Source organism: Myotis daubentonii, chromosome 5 (genome assembly GCF_963259705.1).
Source record: "Myotis daubentonii chromosome 5, mMyoDau2.1, whole genome shotgun sequence".
NCBI lineage: Eukaryota > Metazoa > Chordata > Mammalia > Chiroptera > Vespertilionidae > Myotis > Myotis daubentonii.
Genome location: NC_081844.1, coordinates 103,471,298 through 103,495,839, shown reverse-complemented (window position 1 = coordinate 103,495,839; position 24,542 = coordinate 103,471,298). Strand labels below are relative to the sequence as shown.

The following is a 24,542-nucleotide window of genomic DNA, read 5'->3' as shown; positions in this document are numbered from 1 at the left end:
AGGGAAAACTCGCCCGGCCCGGGCGTCCTGCAGCCCTTGGACAGCTCTGCTCCAGTCCTGGGAGATGCAGGTGACACCAAGGGCAGAAAGGATCCTGTGGATGGTCGGTAGGGTTCAGTTACCCGGGAGCCACTGCTGCCTCCATCTCTGTGCTCCCGGATGAAGCGGGGTGTGGGCCAGACACCCGCCCAGCCGCTGCTGTAGAGGGCCCTTGCTGGAGAGTGTGCCCCAGCTTCTTGTCCATAGACCCCACACAGAGGAGCCTTAATGAGGTCGGGGGACTGGGCAAGGGCCTTGAACCTCCTTTTAGTGGGCTCCCCGGCACAGGACAGGGCTCCAGGAGTGTGAGTCCCTTTGCTTCCTTCTACGTTCTCCCCAAAATGGAGTCTCCTGAGAAAGTCTAACCAGTAGAAACCCCGTGGCAAGATTTCAGGATGCGTCTGGCTGATGAGCCAGGATTCTTCCCCGAGGCTCCCTCTCCATGGTCTACGTGGAAGGGAAAGCTGATCCTTGGGCTTCCAGCTTTCACAGTCAATGGCCTGGACCTTCGCCACTGTGTTTCCAAAAGCCCACATCTCTGCATTTGTCCCCATCATGGTCCCGTGGGAACCACTGACATCTCCCTCTCTCAGCCCCTCACTCTCTCCACACTTCTGCAGCTGGTGGCTTTCTCCGTTCTTCTGCCCGCTCCTTCCTGCTCGCCACTTTTCCATTACAAAGTATTAAAATTAAGACAAAATAAATAAATCCAGTCTTGTCACTCTCTGGCTCAATCCCTGCCACGTCCGGCCACCAACACCAGAATGCATCCAAACTCCCGGCCGTGGCCTGCACAGGCCTCCACGGCCAGCCCCTTCCTACCTCTGCAGCCTTTTTTTCTTCAGATCTCAGAACTCGGCAACTTAACTCCCACCTCACAGCCTTTGCTCACGCAGTTAGTTCCCCTGCCCAGGGTGCCATGCTGCGACCCATCCCTGCCCACACGTCTGTCCACATTTTGAATGGCTGTTGCCCTCTGTCCATCAGCTCTCAGCAATAATGCCATCTCTAAGAAGCCTTCCCAGGCAGCCCTGTCTGAGTGGGCCCTCCCATTCCTTTCTATCACTGTGTTTGTTTGGTTGACATGTTGACTGACAGTCTATCTGACCTTCCCACCCAGATGGAATGAATGAAACAGAGGACTGTGAGCATCCCTTCCTCCCCCAGGGGAAAGGTTTGGCATTTCTTTCTTTGTCATTTTTTTCCCTTTTCCCTCCTTCCCAAGGCAAAGCCCACAGTTCCACTCCGGGGCCTGGTACAAGAACCACTCACCCGGGACCCTCGCTGCCCCCCACACACCCCCAGCAAACCGGAAACTACCAAAGAACAGGAACTGTCAGGACCCAAACAGATCCATGGAGGAGAAACTCACCGACCGAGTGGACTACATGGCATCCAGTCCTCTCTCTGCAGACGGGCAAACTTCACACCCAAGGGTCCCATAAGCTTCAGAATAATTAGTTACTTTTGTGCCTAGGACAGTGCTAGTGTTAGGCACACCCCAGGTTCCCAAAAAATGCAGAACGGAGGAAATAAAGAATGACTTTTTTTTTCCAGGCTGGCGTGGCTCAGTGGTTGATCACTGACCTATGAACCAGGAAGTCATGGTTCGATTCCTGGTCAGGGCACATGGAGGAAGCAGCCGATCAATGATTCTCTCTCATCATTGATGTTTCCATCTCTCTCTTCCTCTCTGAAACCAATAAAAATATTTTTTTTAAAAAAGAATGACTTTTTAAAAGGTAAGTGAAGATGTATTTCCAAAATATACCCAAATCGTTTAAATTTCACTTTTCCATGGACAACAGGCAAAACAATGAGTAAAGATTCAACACTGAACCCCTGATTTACGTCTGCTCAAGTGCCTCAATATTGAAAAAGGAGATGAAAACACGTTCACTTTTGAAAGAGCCTAAGCTGATGAACACACACCTTTTACCTCCCTACTCTATGCCCAGCACCAAATAGTATATGTGAGGTGAAACCAGCTGGAAATAAACATACTCAGTCACACACGATAGTATAGACGGAGGACTGAGAACAAAGACGACGTTGTTGGAAGAGAAAGGTCCGTGAAAGGTGCCACGGGATCCAGAGAGAAAGGCGAGATGCCCGCGCTGGACGGCTCCCAGGAGGCTCCCGAGAGGAAGCAGGAAGCAGCCTGGGTCCTGAAGGGCAGCCATTGTTCAGCCAAGTAAATAGCGTGGTATGTCTTCACCCTCCACAACCAGGCACTGCGGCAGAGGGAGCTGCCTCGAGAGGGCTGGGATCCTTGGCCTGACGGCACACAGCCATGGAGGACCAGCCTGAAGACCGGGTCTAGGGCAGGGAGGTCAGGCTCCCCGAGGGGGCAGGGGTTGGAAGGCTCAGGCTCGGCAGCACTGCCACCCGTTTGCACAGCAGTAACATCCTGTCCCTTTACTTAAGAACTTCACGTACAACGGCAGGAGCTGCCTCAGGGTCTGGCAGAAGAGCATGGGACTGGACGAGTATTCTGGAAGGAAGAGCCAGGCCAGTCATGGGGTATTTCCAGGGGAGGCCGGGAGGAGTGGAGGTCAGTGGTGGCCTCTCCCTAGGGAAGGCAGGAGAGGAGGTGAGCCTGCTGGGGCGAGTCTGGGGACCCCAGCGATGAGAGGCAGCAGGGGAGGTGCAGTCCCAGGCCCCGAGTAGGGCCAAAAAGACACAGAAGGGTTTCTAAGTGGGAGGGAGGCTGCTAGTGGAATAGAATAAACATGGGCTTTGGAGTTCAGTCATTCACCTCATTGGTAATAACAATAATATTCACCTCGTTGGTAATATAACAATAATAGTTCTCATTTAGAGAGCATTACTATTAGGCAGGTATTGTCCTATGAGTTACACATATCTCCCTGGCCAGTGTGGGTCAGCTGGTTGGGCGTCATCCCATGCACCAAAAGTTGCCAGTTGGATTCCCAGTCAAGGGCACATGCCCAGGTTACAGGCATGCCTGCAGGAGGCAGCTGATCAATATTTCGATCACATCGATGTTTCTCTCTCCCTCTCCCTTCCTCTCTCTAAAAATCAGAGGGAAGGCAGGGGAGGGTGGGTGGGAAGAGATCAACCAAAAAACTTGTATACATATATGCGTCACACATGGACACTGACAATAGTGTGGTGAAGGCTTGGGGTGGGGGTGGGGGTAGAAGAGGTCAATGGGGGGGGGGAGGGCAATATGTAATACTTACAACATATATATTTTTTTACTTTAAAAAAAAAAAGACTTACACATATTAACTCAATTTCTTCCTCATAGCAATCCCGTGAAGACACTACTTTGTATAATTAAGGATGACTATCTGCCTTTCAGAGGGGAACTGAGGCATGGAGAGGTTAAGACAGTTGCTCAAGGCCCTATAGCTGGAAAGTCGCAGGGCTGGGATCTGAACCCAGGGAAGCAGGTTCTGTGCTCTTAACCACCATGCACCATGCACCCAGGAAAACAGAGATTAATACCCTGTAGAGTTATTCTGACAATCGGAGGGGGGCGGGGGGGAAACGGGAGGGTCTGGCACCAAGTGGGGTCCAATGAATGATACTTGAATACCTACCAGAGTCTCCGGGCACAGGAGAGAGCTGCCGGCGGTGTGCTGTGTGGTTCTTACTTATTTCACCGCCTGAAGCAGAGAGCCCATATCTCAGATGGTGACACTAAGGCTCAGGGAGCTGACCTGCTCAAAGTCACAGTGCTGGGCAGCCATGGGGACAGGAAGCCAACTGTGCCTCAGTGGTCAGCACTCCACAAGTGGAACAGTACCTTTCCAATCACGCCTGTTAGTGTGTATTGCACCCTTGCCCCAGGCCAGGCTGCGTGCTCAGCACACCAAGTGCATGCTCTCCTCTGACACCCCAACCCCCCGTGAGCAGGGACTCAGATTACGGTCAGTTGACAAGGAAAGAGGGCCCTGCGGCTGCAAAGGAGCAGCTCCGGGAGCCGGATCCAAACCCGCTCCTTCTCTGCACCCGCTGCGACTCCGGGAAGACTGGAAAGAGAACGTGGGGCAAACGAGTGTCCTGGGTGGAGAGTGTGCGGACAGTGAGAAAGTCACTGGACAAACCTCCTGGTCTCAGTTCTGCGCTGAGCCGAGGCGTGACTAAGGAGGCTGCTGTTGGTCACAGGGCTGGGTGGGTGGAGTTGCCGCTCCACACCAACTCTTCTAAGAGCAGGTGGGCTTGGGAGCCCCCGGCCCAATGGGCCCGCGGCAGTCAGCCCCGCTCCAAGCCCTCCTCCTCCTTCTGCCCGCAAATAGAAGCAAAGGGAAGAAGAGCAGCCAGGTTGGGGGGGAGTAGCACTCCCTGAGGACCTACTATGCGCCTAAGCTGGGAGTAAGTCCCAGTTTAGCATAGCCACTCCCGAACTGTGGGAAATGGGCACGTCCTGTGGTCCTGTGACTGACGCTCGGGAAATACCAGAGGGCTGGTAACTAGGGCCATACTGAAGGAGGAACCCTGCAGAGTGGGGGGCAGAGCTTTCACAGGGAACAGAAAAGGTTTCTTGAGCTCAGAGTTGGAAAACAACACCACAGAAAGGGGATGCGATTTACAGAAGGAGATTTTACAAGCCTTGCTCAGAAGCAGGTGTGCCTGGGACAGCTGGGCAGGAGGGTCAGAAACTGCGGTATCCAAGAGGCTGTGCCCCCACAAGGTTATTCTGTGGCTGAATGACCTTGCAAGTCCCCGTGACACAATCACAGGGCCTCGGGGTTCGGAAAGGACTTTTGACATCGCTGTGCCCAGTCACCTCATTTTGCAGATAAGGAAACTGAGGTGAGGGACGGGAAGGGACTTGGCCAGGGTCACTCAGAGGCAGAGCTGGGAGGAGAACCCACCTCGCTCCTCCATCTACCTGCTCTAGAACCTTGGGCATGTCAATGAACACTGCTGTGCCTCAGTTACCCGCCTGCCAAATGGGATAACCACAGTCCCCCACTTCATAGGGCTATTGGGGGGGGGGGCGTTATGGGACGATGGGTGCATGCAGCAGTCATTCCGTCTGGCATACGGAAAGCAGTCGGGCACATGAGCTATTATACTTTTCAGACTACCCGGGAACTTTTCCACCAGAAGAGAAACCCCTTTCTCCCCACATCCCCAAGCAAAGAACCCAGACTATAGTTTGAAGGTCACCCCCAAATCCACCCCAGTTCCTCCTAGGCCACCTTCAGGAAGAGCCCTCTTGAGGCCCTTTCCTGGGCTGCTACTGTCTCTCTCTCTGTGTTTCGCAAGTGGACCCTAACCAGACACCTCCTTGTCCCTACACCCCACCTTTCCGGAGGGGCCTCTGGTTTCCTCCTTGGAGAGGCCTTGTTTGTGATGGCCGGCACCCCCAGCTGGCACACTGCTGAGGCTCCTTGGGCCCATCCGATGTCCCCATGTCGAGGTGGGATAAAGGGAGGCCTGTGCTCCCGGCCAAGCTCCCGCCCCACCCCGGAACTCCTCAAGAGGTGTGATCACGAGCAGGACAATGGGGGCGGCCCTTCCCTCTGCCAGCAGTGCCAGCAGCTCGTCCCATCCGGCCGCGGATTAAAGGAGCCTGGGTAAGTGCCCAGGCGGAATAAAGCCCGCAAACATCCTGGGGACGTGCCCCTCCTTGGCAGGAAAACAGTAGAGAGGGTGAGGGTGACGGCTGGGGTCTAACCGAGCTGCACTCTAACACACGTGGCATGTGCATGCACATAAACACACGCATGAACACAGAGCGGCAGCCCTGCACATATGACTTCATCTCTCAGGGACGCACCCCGCACTGTCAAATGGGGCTGACAGTAACAGCCACCTCCTAGGGGTAAAGGCGCTCAGGCACGCAGGCACCAGCACAGCGCGTGGACACAGTAGGTGCTCAATGCTCCTTATCATGGTGGGAAATCAAATAATTAAGTCAGCATCGCCTGAACCACACTCCTCTGACCCTGTACACCAGGTCAGATCCCAGCTTTGCTTCAAACGACTGACAGTCTTTCCTGTAGACACGGACCTCCCCAAGGTCAGGCATCAGGACTGTAGAGGGCAGTGCGGACCCCCAGTGACGGTGGACAGAATAGTGCCTGGCACATCTGATGAGAGTGAATATACAGGGATTTGGTTTTTAACTGACTTTACTTGACAATGACTTTATTTAAAAAACAACACACACACACTCTAAACCTATCGGATTTCACCCCGGCTAAGAAATGAAAGAGATTCTCACAGGGATACCTCGGCACCCTCTTCAGAGCACCCCCAGCCCTGACACTTGAGCTGAGGGCATAGGTAGGAAAACGAAGGCTGTGTCCAGATCAAGCCATGAGCTGACAGAACGGCAAAGACAGGGTTTCAGCTCCACTTAAGCGAGGGACCCACAAACAGGTGCCAGCAGGATGACCAAGGGCCTCACACGACCTTTTCTTCAACAGCAGTATCTCAGCAAAAGGCTCAAGGACAGCGGTTCTCAACCTTCCTAAGGCCGCGACCCTTTCATACAGCTCCTCATGTTGTGGTGACCCCCAATTTCATTGTTACAAATTGAACATCATTAAAGCATAGTGATTAATCACAAAAACAATATGTAATTATATCTGTGTTTTCCGATGGTCTTAGGCAACCCCTGTGAAAGGGTCGTTCGACCCCCAAAGGGGTCGCGACCCACAGGTTGAGAACCGCTGTTCAAGGAGCTCCTAGAGCAGCCTGGGATCGGTGGCACAGAACTCCAAACTCCCTCTGCAGGCGGGGCAGGGTGAGGGGGCAGGGTGAGCGTGGGGAAGGCTGAGAAGGGACTCCTCCAAGACCAGTGGCCTCAATAAGCAGTCATGAAATCGCCTTCCTCCTGGGTCTCAAGAATTCACAGCATCCCAGGCCCCGGGAAACAGTGCCTGGGTGCTCCACGGTCCTTGCAGCTGACCTGGAGAGACCCTGACCTTGGCCTGGGGGGGATCTGTCGCTCAGAGACTGGGTGAGGGTTGATGCCAATACCTGGGGTGATTTCTGAGGACCCCATAGGAAAGGAAGGAGGAACCTGAAGTGCAAGCCCAGTGTCACAGATTGAGACTGATTTGCTTAAGGCTAGGGATGAAAGCCCGGCTAAGCCAAAGGCCGCAGGCTCATTTCCTGCTCTGCTCAGCCCTCCACTGCCCTGCTTGGCCCCCTGAGACTCCCAAGAGACCCTGAGAACATTTGTCCAGTGCCCCAACATCAGAAGAAAAGCATCTGGGAACTGAGAGAGACTCAGTGCACGATTCAAGCACGCGGGCCCTGCTCAAATCCTTCTACAGGGACCCAAACATCCATTGTCACGTTAAAAAAGAACAGACGTCTGGCAATAATTTCCAAACTGCCATCAATTTATGGAACAATCTCAGTCGAACAGCATACCAAAGTTGGGCCCTGGGAGGTCCCCAGCTTTTACTTTTTAACTAATCCTAACCAGTCGCACAGGTTTTTCAACAATGGTTCAGCTGAATTCCTTTGCTAATTGCAAAACAGGAGGTAGTCCAATGCATTCTGCATGCCTTTAATTCTCTCGACAAGCATTCCAAGCATGCAAGGTGTGTGCTATCTCTTTACAGGGTTTTTGCACCTCCAAAATATCTAGCCTAACTCCAGACCTGCTGACATCTGTCTGCAAGAACCTGCCCTTCCCACACCCTTCTCCTCTTTGCTTCTTACATCAGACACAAGGCACCTGATTAATTTCAGGGAGCAGAGAGCTCCAGGCAGCTGGAGAGCCAGCTGAGGCATCTGGGTCCAAAGCTCTTGCAGGTGCGTGCCTCCCCTGGCATCTGATTCTGTTAGGAGCCAGGGTCAGTCTTTTCTCCCTACCAAGGTGATGTTGGGTAGAGCCTCTCGCACCATACAAAGTCCTTGCATGCTGGTAATACTCTTGTTCCCAATCCTGACGTGGTTCTGAGATGCCTCCTTCCTGAGGTAGCCTCATTTATTTTAGACCTTGGACTTGAATGTACACTGTCACTGATATTGTCACTCACAGAAGAACAGGGACACAGATGAGTAGAGAAATGCTTCTGAAAACCATGAACAACAACACTTAATAATAACAAACACCGCTGAGGATATACAAAGTTTTAGGAACTAAGCTAAGTTCTTGACCTCAACTATCTGTCTCATGTTTTTTAATTTTTTTCCCCTCACCAGGCAGCTTTATTAAGAACAGAATTATATCTGTCTCATTTAATACTCATAAAAACCCTATGAGTTAGGAATTAACAATATCCACTTTATATAGGTGGTAAAAATTGAGACTCTGATAATTTAATTATCTTGTCAAGAGTCACACAGATCATACAAGTAGACACAGGGATTCAAACCCAAGCATCCTGACTCCACAGCCTACACTCCTGATCATGGGAAACTCAACACCTGGATATTTATTATTACTTTGATCCCTATACTTAGATCACTCAGGGAAGCACAAATCATCATAATCTAAAAATTTAACTCATGAACTGAGCACTTACAAAAAGCAAATATTACTCCACATTTAATATCTATGTCCAGCCCAGCTTATTAACTTTTTTTTATAATCATCACGCAAGGATATGTTTTACTGATCTTTTTAGAGAGGGGAATGGAGGGAAGTGGGGGTAGATGAAAGAGAGAAATATCATGTATGAGAGAAATGTTGATCGGTTACCTCATGTATGTGCCCCCACTGGGGATTGAACCCACAACCTAGATATGTACCCTGACTGGGAATCGAACTGGCAATCTTTCTGTGCACAGAACGATGCCCCAATGGAGCCACACGGGCCAGGCCAGCTTATTAACATTTTAAGACAACATCTTACTGTGCTGGTTAGATGTCTTAGCAGTTAACTAAACAATGCAAATACAATGCATATCAACTGAAAGGGAGATGCAGATATGCTGACAGATGCAGGATTTCACCAAGTTGGTGAAAGTGATCCTAAGAGCTACTCCACTCACACCCATGGAGAGACAACAGAGTTCCTCAGTGATCCTAAGAGCTACTCCACTCACACCCAAGGAGAGACAACAGAGTTCCTCAGTGAACAACTCAGGAGAAGACCCACCAAAATGAAGGACAGACAACAGGCCCTTCCAAAGAGAACTTCAAAGACAATCAGGAACTAATCGAGGCCCTTGGGACACTAGTGAAGCTCTCTCCAATACTCTGCAAAAATGACCTTCTCTAGGAGTTTGCTGGGAACGCCAAATGAGAAGAGCAAACTGCCCCTTATCGCTTTCGTTCATGTGCCCACGTATTTATGCAAAATATAAATCAACACGTTTTCATACTGAGAATTGAGGCATAGTTGCAACTGTAACTTAAATTTTGTTAAATGCAACGTAAAATACAATTATTGTCATAATTTTCTGTTTTGTTCCTCAAAATTAAGTCCTAATAAAATCTTTTCTTCCCCCAATATTTACTATATATGTTTAGCCTCTGTTTTAAGTAGTTTCTCTCTAAAAGAAGCCTTGCCTGCCCTAGCCGGTTTGGCTCAACGGATAGAGCGTCGGCCTGTGGACTGAGGGGTTCCAGGTTCAATTCCGGTCAAGGGCACATGCCAGGTTATGGGCTTGATCCCCAGCGGGGGGTGTGCAGGAGGCAGCCAATCAATTGATTCTCTCCTCTCCCTTCCTGTCTGAAATCAAGAAAAATAACCCTCTCCTTGGGATCTGAGCCGCCTGCACTGCACCCCCCCCCCCGCCCCCCGCGTCCTGCTGTGGGAGATTCCTTGCTGCTATGACCACGGCCTCCGAGACACACAGAGCTTTTCCCTCTTCACAGAGCCTTCCTGGCGATGGTTTCATCCGACGCCTCAGGAACTCGGGGGCTTAAGGAAACTGTGTTGTTACCTCACACGTTGTGGTTTACACAGACTTTTATCACATCTGCTATCTTACCTTGACCCACAGGACAGTTCTGCAAGGCCAAGGTAAAGCTTACATGTTACAGGTGAGGACACAGAGGTTCAGATGTAAAGAACATGCACGAGGCCGGTGAAAGCTTCCGGACTGGAACCCGGGTGTCACTAGCTCCTTCTTTCCCATGGGATACCCGGCTCTCTCAAGCTCAGGAGGGCAAATAAAAATTGTGCAGGCTAAGTGAACATTTTTTCCGGGCCAATGAAACATTTTTTACATACTATCTGCAAGGCTGCCTTTAAACACTCAAATCTCTCTCTTTTCACAGAGAAAGTCCAAGACCTTCAAGCAAAACAGTGAGAATTAGTGGAGTCTTAAAAAACAAACAAAACCAAGTTCATAGAGACAGAGAACAGATTCGTGGTTGCCAGAGGCTGGGGTGGCAGGGTTGCAAAGGGTAAAGGGGGTCAAAGGTACAAACTTCCAGTGATAAAATCAATTAGTCACAGGGATGGAATGTACAGCATGGTGACTACAGTTAACAAGACTGTATTGCATATTTGCAAGTTGCTAAGAGAGCAGATCTTAAAAGTCTGCATCACCAGAAAAAAAATTCTGTTATGCATGGTGACAGATGTTAACTAGACTTACTGTGGTCACAATTTCCCAATGTATACACATACTGAATCCATGTGTTATACACCTGAAACTAATACAATGTTGAATGTCAATTATCTATAATCATAAAAGCGTAATACGCTAATTAGACTGGACAGCTGAACAACCTTCCAGACGTCCTTCCGGACAAAGCCGGGGCTGCGAGGGCCAAGGCAAGCTGCTGTGGCTGCGAAGGCCAAGCCCCTTGCATGAATTTCGTGCATCGGGCCTCTAGTATCTTCATAAAAAGAAATGCTTTGAGGTGCTAAGAACCTAGGTTGGCCATCGTAGGGACCGAGGGCCCCAGGGAAGCCACTGACCCTCTGAATGTGTGAGGACACATGGCTACATGTAGGAAGCAGCCGGCTCCTTGTAGAAACCAGACTCCCCCAGAGCAGAGAGTGGGGTGGGGAGGGGGGTCTAGGACTTGGGGAGGGAGGGAGCTGCCCCATAGATAGTCATTTGGGGGACAGGAAGTTACAAGTTTCAGGTCTTTGCAGGACTTCAATAATTCTGTCACCACCAGTTGGTGTGGATGGCAGGGCAGAGAATAGGGCGATGGTCCCTTTCCTTAGAACGCCACTCCGATCTCTACATAACCCACGGATATCCAGCTTGGGGCCAAGTTCTAACTGTGGTCATGGCACATTAGAAATAACCCATGCTGCCCTAACCGGTTTGGCTCAGTGGATAGAGCATTGGCCTAAGGACTCAAGGGTCCCAGGTTCGATTCCGGTCAAGGGCATGTACCTTGGTTGTGGGCACATCCCCAGTTAGGGGGTGTGCAGGAGGCAGCTGATCGATGTTTCTCTCTCATTGATGTTTCTAACTCTATCCCTCTCCCTTCCTCTCTGTAAAAAATCAATAAAATATTTTTTAAAAAAGAAATAACCCATGCTTTACAATCAAGAGTATTAATAATGGCTAATATTTGTTGAGTACATACACCCTCTAGCTTAATATGGGAACCCGGGATGGGCATCATCACCTTCTGGACATGCGGGAGAAACGAAAGCACAGGTTAGAGGTTAGGCAGCATACCCACAGGCACCTGCTGGGAAGTGATGGTGCGGGATTTGAGCCCACTCAGCATTCCTGGCAATCACCACTGATTTACATGGATTTCCTAGGAAGTCAGGACGCCAGCCACACCCTTAGGACAATGAAGTGCATCCCTATTTCCTGCTGTCTATGCGCTCAGGGAGGGTTTCGGGGCCAGGCTCAGACCCCTCTGCCGGGGGGACCCAAAGAAGTGGGTGACCATGAGGTGCTGCTTTTAAAAATGAGGACGGGCCCTGGCTCTTGTACTGGACCCCAAATGACAGAAGCAGAGACAGCTGACCACACTGGAAAAGCCTTTGGAAGTCGCCTCCTGCAGAGGTTCCCAAACAGGGCTGTCTGTGTTTGAGAGAATGACAAATGTAAGGGCCCCACACACCCAGGCAGGCTGGGGCAGTGACCGTGGGAGGCACAGGATGGTCTGAGGTTCCACGTGAAGACATGGCTCCATTAGTAGAAACGTGTGAAAACCCAGTGTCCTTGTTTTACGGGAAATCTGGGGACCAAGAGGAAAAGTGCTTTGCTCTAAATGACCAGACTCCCCTGTTCCCTGAGGGGGAGGAGCACAAGGGTGTGCAGGCCCATGACGCTGGGTTTGAATCCTGGTTCTGCCACTTAAGTTCTCTAAGCCTCAGTTTAGTATTTGGGAAATGAGAGTAACTGTTTCTTCCTGGTTGGGCTCTATATGGTAAACAATGAAATGAGCTATGGGGATGTGGGTCAATGGGGGGCGGGGGGGGGAGGGGGACATATGTAATACTTTCAGCAATAAAGAATTCTTAAAAAAGAAAAAGAAAAAAGAAAGAAGCTACAGAATGGGAAGCCCTAGGAAGACTATGAGTGGCAGAGGCTTGGGAGCACCTACCCGGGTCCAGGTCCAGATTCTGGCACTTGCACTCCCAACTGTGTGACTATGAGCAGGTCTTCTAGCACTTCCACCTCCTGCTGAGCAACTATGGACAGATCATTTCAATTCTTTGAGCCGTGACTCTGCACCTGTTTAACTGGCATAAGAATTCCTCCCTTACGCATGTTGGGAGGCCCAGCTCTTATGAAGCAGACATAGCACATTGCCTGAGACTAACAGATGCTCAATTAACACCTACTATTCTCATCACAGCACTTGGTAACTTCTGTGGCACCTCACTTGGGAGACTGTGGCTGAGACCGTGGGTGCCCAGGGAGCCCGCACCAGGAATCTCCCCGCCTCCAGGGAGTGCAATGCCAGGAGTCTCAGACGGTGCACCTGCTCCAGCAAGAGGCAGTTCTGGGTAATGAGCGGAGCTTCACTTAGGAGCCCCCACCTCGAAGCCCCCTCAGAAAGACTGTGTTGCATGATTGTACCTCTTACTTCTCTCTCTCTCTCTCTCTCTCTCTCTCTCTCTCTCTCTCTCTCTCTCTCTCTAAGAGAGAAGGAAAAAAATAAAGGCAAGAACTTCAAGGTCAGGTTCACGTCCCTGCAGGCTCCTCCTGGGCTAAAGGGAAATTTCAAGAATGCAGTCCCTGGGCCCAGTTTACGTTCGCCCTCTCCGTATCCAGGATACAGGAGGGACCTGTGGCATTCCGCCCCACCAATCAGCCTCCTCCGTTGATCCTGTTGGGGGCAGGGCCTGCCACTGGTTCTGGGAGAAGCATCACTGCTCAGCTGGCTCTTGGGCAGCAAGGTGACTCTCAGAAGTCTTTCCTGAAGAGTGCGGGTCCCAGGCCAACCCCCAAGACCCTCCAGTTGGATGTATTATGTCCCTGGGTGCAGTGAGGGGGACCCACGGAAGGGTGGCATGGGAATGGAGTCTTCTTTTAGCAATCATTGGAAGAATTTACATTTTTAACCAAAGCCACAGTTTTTAAGGAATACATCATGTTGCTTTCCCCTTTATCTTCCTACCTTCTTAATTATTGCCTTGCCCGCTCCTCTCATTTCCATGCACTGACCTCCCCACCAGGGCAAGGCAGGTTTTCCTAAATTCCTCTCCTTTCTGGTGGGCCTGGGGCACAGGGGCCAGGAATTCACCAAAGGTGGCAAAAGGCTGTGCCTTCTTCTTCTTCTTTTTTAATATATTTTTATTGGGCCAAAACCGGTTTGGCTCAGTGGATAGAGCGTCGGCCTGCGGACTGAAAGGTCCCAGGTTCAATTCCGGTCAAGGGCATGTACCTGGGTTGCGAGCACATCCCCAGTAGGAGATGTGAAGGAGGCAGCTGATCGATGTTTCTCTCTCATTGATGTTTCTAACTCTCTATCTCTCTCCCTTCCTCTCTGTAAAAAATCAATAATATATATATATATATATATATATATATATATATATATATATGTATTTATTGATTTCAGAGAAGGGAGAGGGAGAGAGAGATAGAAACATCAATAATGAGAGAGAATCACTGATCAGCTGCTTCCTGCAAGTCCCCTACTGGGGATCAAGCCCACAACCTGAGCATATGCCCTTGACCGGAATCAAACCCGGGACCCTTCAGTTCGCAGGCTGACGCTCTATCCACTGAGCCAAACCGGCTAGGGCAAAAGGCTATGTCTTCTAATTGCAGGATCATTAGCATGACTCCAGAATTATAAACACCCCAAAACCAGGCAGATTAAGTTTTAACTTTCGCTGGCAGGACACCTGCTCCAGAAATCCCTCCTCCCCCTACCTCCCAGGACTTACAACAGAAAAATAAACATTTACACTGGTTAAGATTTACCAAAAGGAAGTGTGGCCTGGAATGCATCCTTTGAAGTTCAGTCTCAAAAGAAGCAGGAGCCTTTTTAAACACAGAAAATGAGAAACCTCAAAACCTTCTAGGTGCTGTCTAACTTGGGCCTTGATGCCAGTAGACGTAACATCCTAAGCATAACTCAGGTCTCTGCTCCCAGTAGGTGAGGGGAGGAGGGGGAGGTGTGTGTGTGGGGGGGGGGGGGGCGGGGGGAGTGATCAAACAGCAATGCAAACAAGTGCCCTCCTGGAACTCTGGGGCAGACCTTTCTTCCTGGCTGAGATATTGGGTAGGGGGAGGAAGAGAAGAGCCCCTCACCGAAGGGCAGCCAAAGGGCAGGGCCGACTTCACAGGTGGGGAAAGATCCTGAGTCCCCGCTGGGCCCTGCAGAACCGGCTGATTTTCTGTGCTCTGAGTCCCTAGCTGGGCCCTTTAACACACCATTTGAATGAGTCAATATTAGACATGCTTGTCAGAAACAAATACAAAAATACAGGGCACACACACACACACACACACAAAATACAGGACACAGGGTGAACAGTTGAACCAATCAATAAATGGAGGGAAGAAGAGTGGGAGAGATGTGAGAGGGCCAGTGGAGCCCTGAGTCATGCTAAGAAGTTTTGGGGTTTTCTTTTTGTTTTTAATATATTTTTATTTATTTCAGAGAGGAAGGGAGAGGGAGGAGAGAGAGAGATAGAAACATCAATGATGAGAAAGAATCGTTGACCGGCTGCCTCCTGTACGCCCCTACTGGGGTTGAGCCCGCAACCTGGGCATGTGCCCTTGATCGGAATCAAACCTGGGGACCCTTCAGTTCGCAGGCCAATGCTCTATCCACTGAGCCAAACCAGCTAGGGCAAGTGTTGGGGTTTTCTACGGGCATTGGAGAACCATGAAAAGTTCTGGGAAGGGGAACCATTTGCTCTGGAAAGCTCTATGGGATAAAATTCCCAAAGTAGTTGCGACCTGAGTTGTTGGTAAATGATCTTGGAGCCTGGCCACGCTCTGAGCCTGTTACAATAGCGGATGCACAGAATGACACCATAACTCAGACAGTGGCTAAGGACTGGGAGAAGGGTGGGGCAGCCTTTGAAGACCTCAACTACCCAGAGATCTCTACGTTTCTGTCCCATCAAATATGCAGCTTTGTTCTAGGTCTCAAGTGTGACATAAGGTTGCCATGCCAGTGTCCCGAACCACTAACTTTTACCTCTACCTTCACCTCATTACCTTCGAACAAAACGAAATTAAACAGAAAGAAATCATTGCTGTATACTCATGCTCACGGCAGCATTATCCACAATAGCTGAAAGGTGGCAGCAACCCCAGTGTCCACCGACAGAGAGATACACGGGACATACAGTGGCGTATTATTCAGCCTTTAAAATTCTGTCTGGCTGGTGTGGTTCAGTGGTTGAGCATCAAGCTATGAACCAGGAGGTCACAGTTCCCTTCCCAATCAGGGCACATGCCTGGATTGCAGGCTTGATCCCCAGTAGTGGGCATGCAGGAGGCAGCTGATCAATTATTTTATTGGAAATCAATAAAAATATTTTTTAAAAAGGAAATTCTGACATCTGCTACAACATGGATGATCTTAGAAACAGGCATTATGCTAAGTGAAATAAGCCAGTCACAAAACCACAAATACTGTCTGACTCCACTTCCATGGAACACCCAGAGTAGACAAGAAGTGGAATGGTGGTTGCCAGGGGCTAAGGGAGAGGTAAATGAGGAGTTAGTGTTCAATGGGGACAGAGCTCCAGTTTTGCAAGGTGAAGAGCTCTGGAGATAGGTGGTGGGGAAGGTTGCACAACAATATGAATATATTTGTCATCACTGAACTAAAAAAATGCTTGACTGTAAATTTTATGTTATGTGCATGTTACCACAATTTTTTTAAATTCAAAACAATCAATCACTCAACCAATCATTGCTGGGCTGTCAGCAAACTGGCCCACCTGAAAACAATGCAATGCTCTGCCAACCAAGCACACACCATCTGGGAGCCTCTTCCTCTTCAAGGAGACTTTTCATTATCTGCCGGGGTCCAACCCCAGCAGGTCCAGGGGTCCCCAAAGGTGTGGACGGAGTCGGTGAAGAAGGAATGGTCTCGATCTCCAGAGAGGTTCTGCTTCGGATCTCCAGCCAGGTTCTGTGGCCAAGTCCTGGTCAGGTTCTCTTGCCAATCTCCGCAGTCAGGTTCAGTCCAGGATCCCTGCCATGCTCTCTCGCCAGGCTCTGCCTCCAGGCTCCGAGGCCAGTCCCTGTCCAGGATCCTCCGGCATGCTCTCGCCAGTGAAGTTCTTCTGTCTCTAGAGAACGTTCTGTGTAGGTTCTGTGCCTAGGCTCTGTCTCTCTTGGTCCTGTCTTCCAAGCCCTGTGTCCTTAGTTCTGTGTTCTGAGTTCTGAGTGTTTCTGTCTTGTTACAACTGTATTTATACCAGTTGATTCAATCCTATCAATCTCTATTACAAAGGTTAGGGCGTTTCTTATCTCCATTCCAGGGAGAAAAGATTATGTAGTTTAAGCATGATTGTTCGTAGTTAAAGGGATTAATTACCCGCCTGGCACTTAGTTGAGGGGTTTTATTCCCTCCCTAACTTCAGGGGAAAATCCCTACCTGGGGATTCAACCTTTCTCGGAGAGGTGACCTTGGTTAAAACACAGCGCCAAGAAGGTGAGCAAACATATTAAGAACAGTATGCCATATATGCCAGGTCCCTTGAAACAGCAAGGATGGACCGGCTCCCGGCAAATTCCCCCTTTTTTATTTTTTAAAAGCAAGCATTAAAAAGAAAAACCTGAAACGCTCTCTTATATCCATTTTAAGAGTAGGATTGGCGCTTTCCGCTATTACCTGAGTCCTGATCTATCATCCCAGGGAGAGCTTGCCAATCCTGCACTTTCCCAGGGTAGAAAGGCTGCAGTGGGGTTAAGGATAAGGCTCCTTGGGCCTACCTTCTCCCATGCCATTACATTTACCTTTCCTTCCTCAGAAAAGCATGGACATACTTCTTGTATAAAACGTTCTGTCTGACTGGGAGTAACCTTAATTCCTCTGCTAGCAAGCACATATGTTAAAAGATCAATACAGAGTCTTTTTTCTTTAGACTCAGTATGGCACATCTTCTTAATCTAAAGATCAATACAGAGTCTTCTTTCTTTGGACTCAGTATGGCACATCTTCTCAATCTAAGGATCAATACAGTCTTCTTTCTTTGGACTCAGTATGGCACATCTTCTTAATCTAAAGATCAATACAGAGTCTTCTTTCTTTGGACTCAGTATGGCACATCTTCTCAATCTAAGTTCTGTACTATCCACCTTCTTACCCTACTTATCCTCTATAGGGGGGTCTGTAGCACCCTGGTGGAGTCCTATCCGTCCCGAGTGTGGGGGTTCTCAATGGGGGGGGGCTTACCTAGGGGAATCCTGTTCCAGGGGTTCCCAAAGGTGTGGACGGAGTCGGCGAAAACTATCCACCCTTTTCCTATGGTGGAGTCCTATCCGTCCCGAGTGTGGGGGTTCTCAATGGGGTGGGGGCTTACCTATGGGAATCCTGTTCCAGGGATTCCCAAAGGTGTGGACGGAGTCGGCGAAGACTATCCACCCTCTTCCTACGGTGGAGTCCTATCCGTCCCGATAATGGGGCTTACCTAGGGGAACCCTGTTCGGGCGCCAGATGCCGGGGTCCAACCCCAGCAGGTCCAGGGGTCCCCAAAGGTGTGGACGGAGTCGGTGAAGAAGGAATGGTCTCGATCTCCAGAGAGGTTCTGCTTCGGATCTCCAGCCAGGTTCTGTGGCCAAGTCCTGGTCAGGTTCTCTTGCCAATCTCCGCAGTCAGGTTCAGTCCAGGATCCCTGCCATGCTCTCTCGCCAGGCTCTGCCTCCAGGCTCCGAGGCCAGTCCCTGTCCAGGATCCTCCGGCATGCTCTCGCCAGTGAAGTTCTTCTGTCTCTAGAGAACGTTCTGTGTAGGTTCTGTGCCTAGGCTCTGTCTCTCTTGGTCCTGTCTTCCAAGCCCTGTGTCCTTAGTTCTGTGTTCTGAGTTCTGAGTGTTTCTGTCTTGTTACAACTGTATTTATACCAGTTGATTCAATCCTATCAATCTCTATTACAAAGGTTAGGGCGTTTCTTATCTCCATTCCAGGGAGAAAAGATTATGTAGTTTAAGCATGATTGTTCGTAGTTAAAGGGATTAATTACCCGCCTGGCACTTAGTTGAGGGGTTTTATTCCCTCCCTAACTTCAGGGGAAAATCCCTACCTGGGGATTCAACCTTTCTCGGAGAGGTGACCTTGGTTAAAACACAGCGCCAAGAAGGTGAGCAAACATATTAAGAACAGTATGCCATATATGCCAGGTCCCTTGAAACAGCAAGGATGGACCGGCTCCCGGCAATTATCGCTTAAAAACTCCCCTAGTCCCTTCCCCTGCCCCACCTAGTGCTCACTCAGCCCCTTTCAGTGTCTGAAAGGCAGGAGCCAGACACATGTCACCCTGTGTCCTGGGACACCTGGAGTTCCCAGCGACAAACACTGACCCCATCTCCAGCACTCCAGGACCCCAGCCCTTTCCAACCACAGGAACCATGGCCCCGCCTCCTGGCTGACATCTTATGTGAGACTGGCAGGTTCCAGAAAAAGGTTTATGGCAAGAAAAGGTGGAGTCCCGGCAGGAACTATCTATAAGGGCTGTGATCAGAGAGCCCCAGGGCCAGCCAGGAACAGAAAGGACACAGTGGTCACCATGCTGAGCACAGAATGAGCCCGTGAGGTGCAGCTTGCTTCTGCCCACATCCGTCCTCCGCACAGGCGCAAAGGAGATGGGCCCGGAATGAGGCAATGTATCCACCAAGCCTTCCCCGCACAATGACCTGGGAAACTTGGTCTACTGAATGCAGTCCCTTATTCATGTGTTTTGCCCTCAGCTATTGGGTGTGTATACACTTAGGATTATTCTGTCTTATTGCTGAATTGGCCAATTATGACAAAGCTCTCCCCCTGGATCTGGTAATACTCCTTTTTTTTTAGTATACTTTGTACGTATGTTGTCATTATAGGCATCCCAAGTGGTTGTTGGTTTTCTGTTGTTGTTTTTGGTTAGCATTTGTATCGCATATAATCTGTCTGTATATGTATATTTAAAGTGACTCTTTTGTAGGCAAGCCCACAACACTGGAGTCTTGTTTTTACCCAACCTGACAGTATTTGCCTTTTAGTTGGAGTGTGCAGTCCATTTACTTTTCATGAATTATTGATGCAACTAGACTGACGTCTACCAACTTGCCTATTGTCTCCCCTTTGTCTCATCTATTTAACTCTTTTTTCCCCTTAAAAGAAATTCAGCCACAATATACTACTATTGTGTTTAAATAGTTGATTATCTTTTAAAGAAATCAAATTTTAAAATGTTAAAGTCTTTTATATTTCTGGTGCACTTAATTTCTCATGCAGATCCAAGTTTCCATCTGATGTCATTTTCTTTCAGCCTGAAGAATTTCTATTAACATTTTTTGTTGTGTGAGTCTGCTGGTAAGAATTCCTCTCAGCTTTTATCTGAAAATGCATTGACTTTGCCCTCATTTTTTAAAAAATCTTTATTTCTTTTTTAAAAAAATACATTTTTATTGATTTCAGAGAGGGAGAGAAACATCAATGATGAGAGAGAATCACTGATTGGCTGCCTCCTGCATGCCCACAACCCGGACATGTGCCCTGGCCGGGAATCGAATAGGAATTCAATGGTGACCTCTTGGTTCATAGGCCAACAGCTCAACCATGGAGCCATGCCAGCTGAGCAAAAATCTTTATTTCTTAAAATTTTTTTAAAATCCTCACCCAAGGATATGTTTTTATTTATTTTACAAAGAAAGGAAAACATAGATTGGTTGTTTCCCCTATGCACCCTGATCCGAACCTGAAACCTGGATGGGGTATGTGGCCTAACCGAGAATCAAACCCGTGACCTAGCAGTGTGCTAGACAGCACTCCAACCGATTGAGCCACACCAGCCAAGGCTGCCCTCATTTTCTAAGGATACTTTTACTGGGTAAAGAATTGAAGGCCAATAGTTTTCTTCCTCTCTTTCAGCACCTTAGAAATTACTACTCAATTTCTTTTTTCACTTGCACTGTTTCTGACGAGAGGTCAGAGATCATTCTTATTGCTCTCTTTCATTTCCAGCCATTTGACTATGATATTTCTAGGTGTGGTTTTCCATATAATTACCATGCTAGGGGTTGGTTGAGCTTCTTAGATCTGTGGGTTGCTATCTATGTTCCATCATCTTGGGACTTTTCAGTCAATGTCTTTTTTTTCCCTTCACAAAGTCAGTAAGGAACGGAGCGTTCCCAGCATGAAACCCGGGCAGTTTGGCTTCTAGGATTAGCTTCTTGAACAGTATGTTTTACTGCCTCTCAAGCTTCGAAATGACCCGAGGAGTTACACTGCTTAAAAAGTATCTGAGTAGTGCTCGCTTCAGCAGCACATATACTAAAACACACACACAATTACAACGATATAGAGAAGATTAGCATGGCCCCTGCGCAAGAATGACACACAAATTCATGAAGCGTTCCATTAAAAAAAAAAAAAAGTATCTGTAGATCAGTGGTTCTCAACCTTGGCTGCACATTAGAATCACCTGGGAATCTTTTTAAAATCCTGATTTCTGGGCCTCATCCTCCGGAAATTCTGTTTCTGGCCCCACCCCATTAGTAACAAAGAAACAGAATTTCCGGAGGATGAGGCCCAGAAATCAGGATTTTAAAAAGATTCCCAGGTGATTCTCATGTGCAGCCAAGGTTGAGAACCACTGGTGTCGATGTTCAACATCAGTAATCATTAGGGAAATGCAAATCAAAACCAGAAGACAAACCGTTACACACCCATTTAGGATACTTAAATAACAAGGGTGTTGGTGGGGGTGTGGAGAAACTGGAACCCGTGCGCACTGCCGGTGGGAATGGGAAGTGGTGTAGACACTACTCATGACAGTGGCCTTGTCCATGACAGGCACAAAGTGGAAGCAGCCCAGCCAGTGTGGCTCAGTGGTTGAGTGCTGACCTATGAACCAGAGGTCATGGTTCGATTCCCGGTCAGGGCACATGCCTGGGGTGGCGGGCTCGATCCCCAGGGTGGGGTGTTCAGGATACAGCCGATCGATGATTCTCTCTCATCACTGATGTTTCTGTCTCTCTCTTCCTTTTCCTTTCCCTGCCTTTCTGAAATCAATAAAAATATATTTTTAAAAAATAAGTAAATACTTTTCAAAAACAAAAGTGGGAGCAGCCCAAGTGTCCGGGAACAAAGGACTGGATAAACCCAAGGTGGTACATAGATACGATGGAAAATTACTCAGCCTTAAACAAGGAAATTCTGATACCAGGTCCAACGTGGATGAACCTTAAAGACATAGTACTGAGTGAAATAAGCCCGTCACAAAAGACAAGTACTGAGAGTCCATTCACATGAGGTCCCCAGAGGAGTCAGATTTGTAGAGACAGAGAGTAGAATGGTGGTTGCCAGGGGCTGGGGGGAGGAGAGAATGGGGGCTAGTGTTTAATGGGGATAGAGTTTCAGTTTTGCAAGATGAAAAGAGCTTATCTTTCACAAGGTGGTGATGGCTCCACGGGGATGGGAATGTACTAAGAAACAATGAACGTAACTACGGTTTAAATGGTATATTCTATGTCATGTATGTTTTACCCCAATTAAAAATAACTTTTTAAAAAGTAAACTAAAACGCAGTATCTGTGAAATAAACCTCAGAACATTTATAATTACAGTTGGAAGTATCCTGAATTACAGTCTAATTTTTTAAAAGATGAGGCGCTGACTACATTTCTAAACTTCTGGGAACTGAGAGAACATTTGCAAACAGATTAAGTACTGTGTGGCCTTTCCTGGGTCCGCATGCCAAGCCAAAGAGGTGATTAGCAAGCTTACAATACTGATTTCTAATCAGAAAGTTAAAAAAAAAAATTCCTTTGTCAAAGAGAACAGGAACAAATGGCCAATAAGCCCGGGAGTTATACAATAAGAGCTGGGTCACGCAGTGTAACAGGGCCCTTTCACTGCCTCTCTATCGCTGCATTCCGGCCTGTGCACATGCTCTCACAAAGCCAGGATTCTCATGACGTCATCGGCGATGGCATTGCACCGATAACACATCATTCATCGTGGTGTGGCCCTTCACGAAGGCAGGCAGAGTCCCTGAATGCCAATGGGGACATTCGGGGGACGTATTCCAGGAGTCTAGCGATTAGATCTCAACTGTCCCATACACTCGCCTGTCCTTTCCGCAGGATTCTGCCTCTCTCTTCCCCGTGAGGGAGGATACTGGGAATGCTGGAAGAGAAGAGGACTCTCTCTGCAAAGGCCCCTGTGCTCATGTCTCCAAACAGCTGTGGCTCCTAAGAGGGCAGGAGGCACAGGGGGAAATGGGAGAGGAGGTCTCAGCAGGGGGAGGGCCCTTGGCTCAGCGCCTGAGAAATGACCCAAGGATGACACTGTGGGTCATCACAACCTCACTTGCTCAGCCCCTCGGGCCACGCTGCCCGCCAACCACCACGCCATGTCAACCACCGGGCCATACCAACCACCAGGCCACGCCAACCACCGGGCCACGCCAACCACCGGGCCACGCCAACCAGTGGGCCACGTCTCCTGTTTTCACTACAGAGTAGGGTCTGTGGGAGCCGGGTGCCTGCAGGATCTAGGAAGGAGGCAGGAATTTCCTCCAGAGCCTGGATTCCAGCCGCTGCACCCGGGAGAGTGTGCGGCTTAACTAATTCTCCAATCAGGACACATACACAAAAGGCTCTGAGAAATGGTGGAGAACTCAGGGAGTGTTAGCAATGTTACCGCAATGCGCCCGGCAACCTCCAGGGACAAGGCAGCACCAACAGGCACTCGGACAGCAGAGCCAGCCCTGCATGGAAACCTAACCCTCTTGCAAACTTGCTGTGTGATCTTGATAGAGTCCCTAACCTCTCTGGGCTTCAGCTGCCTCAAATGGAAGGAGAGGACAAGTGAAATAGTAAATGTCTCTAAAATTCCTCAGTAAACGGCAGCGTCACAACATGGGGGGGGGGGGGGTGGGTGCGGGGCGGCTGCAACTAATAAGATTTCTGAACTTTCGTTTTTTTAATATGAAACCTTGACCCAGTGGTAACACTAATATCTTCCTCCTGAAAGCAAACCAAGTGAAATTGGGGATGAGGACAGAAAGGAAGTGGATTCAGACATAACATCCTTATGAAAAAAGCACAAAAGCAGCCCACTAATTACCTCGAATCTTGTAATACCTGACTCCCTCGTGGAATTACGGCAAATGCTGGAAGGATTCAGATCCAGCCCGCATTTAACTAAACTGGACGCTACCCTTTCACCAATTCCATTCGAGAAGCATGTGCTGAGGAGCCCTCAGCTGCTCTGCCTAGAATTCAGCCACTCCTTTCTTCTCCAAGAACCAAGCAAGGTTCTGACCCTCCTTGCGACTGAGAGAGCAAGCTGCCCTCACCCTGACCTCACACATTAAGAGGTTAGTCTGTCTCCTGTTCTGAGGTCCCCTGGGGTCACAGCAATCTGAACTGACCTTCGAGCCTCCAGGTCAGGCCTTTCCAAAGCCACCCTTCCTGCCACCCCCCAGCAGCCCCCAGAGGCGCCCCACCCCCACAGACACCCAGAGAGGCAGGATGGGAGGCCGCGTGGCTGGACTGGTAAAGCAGGTTTCATGGTGCTCCAGTTCTTAAGAATAAGGAAATGCATTTTGTTTCCCAGAGTTGGTGATGGGCAGCATTCTTCAGATGGCAGGCGCCTGGCTCTCCCTTCACCAAAACGATTAGGACGGCCTGTCCAGGGCTTCTCCTATCTTTGTGTGATTTCTGTTGGGTCAACAGTTCCTGGTTTGACAAACAGCAATTCAGAGCCTCACGCAGAAAATCATGGTAGCAAACTCTGAGAAACGCTGGGGGAAAGGACTCCAGGGTGGTTCATGGTCTGACAGTTCTATTCTTTTGCTCCTCCAGCCTGCCATTCCAGCCACCCTGGGTTTGAGGTCAGGCCCAGGGCAAGCAAACTGTCCCAAACAGGTGGGCTGTGCCCCTGCCAATCTGAGCCCTGTGCTCTCCTTGGGTCTAATGTTTGCCCTCTGGATCCAAAGCTGGACCTAGGAGTGAACTGACCAAGAGAAGAGTTGGAGGGTGGCAGTTTCTTATTGGAA

General features: G+C 49.2%; 1 protein-coding gene and 1 non-coding gene across 4 annotated transcripts in view; one reads left to right on the top strand and one right to left on the bottom strand.

Moving 5' to 3' along the window:
* WWC1 (WW and C2 domain containing 1) overlaps positions 1-24,542 on the bottom strand; it is a 120,554-nt gene that overhangs the window by 81,593 nt on the left and 14,419 nt on the right. The window lies entirely within an intron of this gene.
* LOC132236255 (U6 spliceosomal RNA) lies at positions 20,794-20,903 on the top strand. The gene has a single exon (XR_009453215.1). It is a non-coding gene; the product is annotated as a U6 spliceosomal RNA (small nuclear RNA).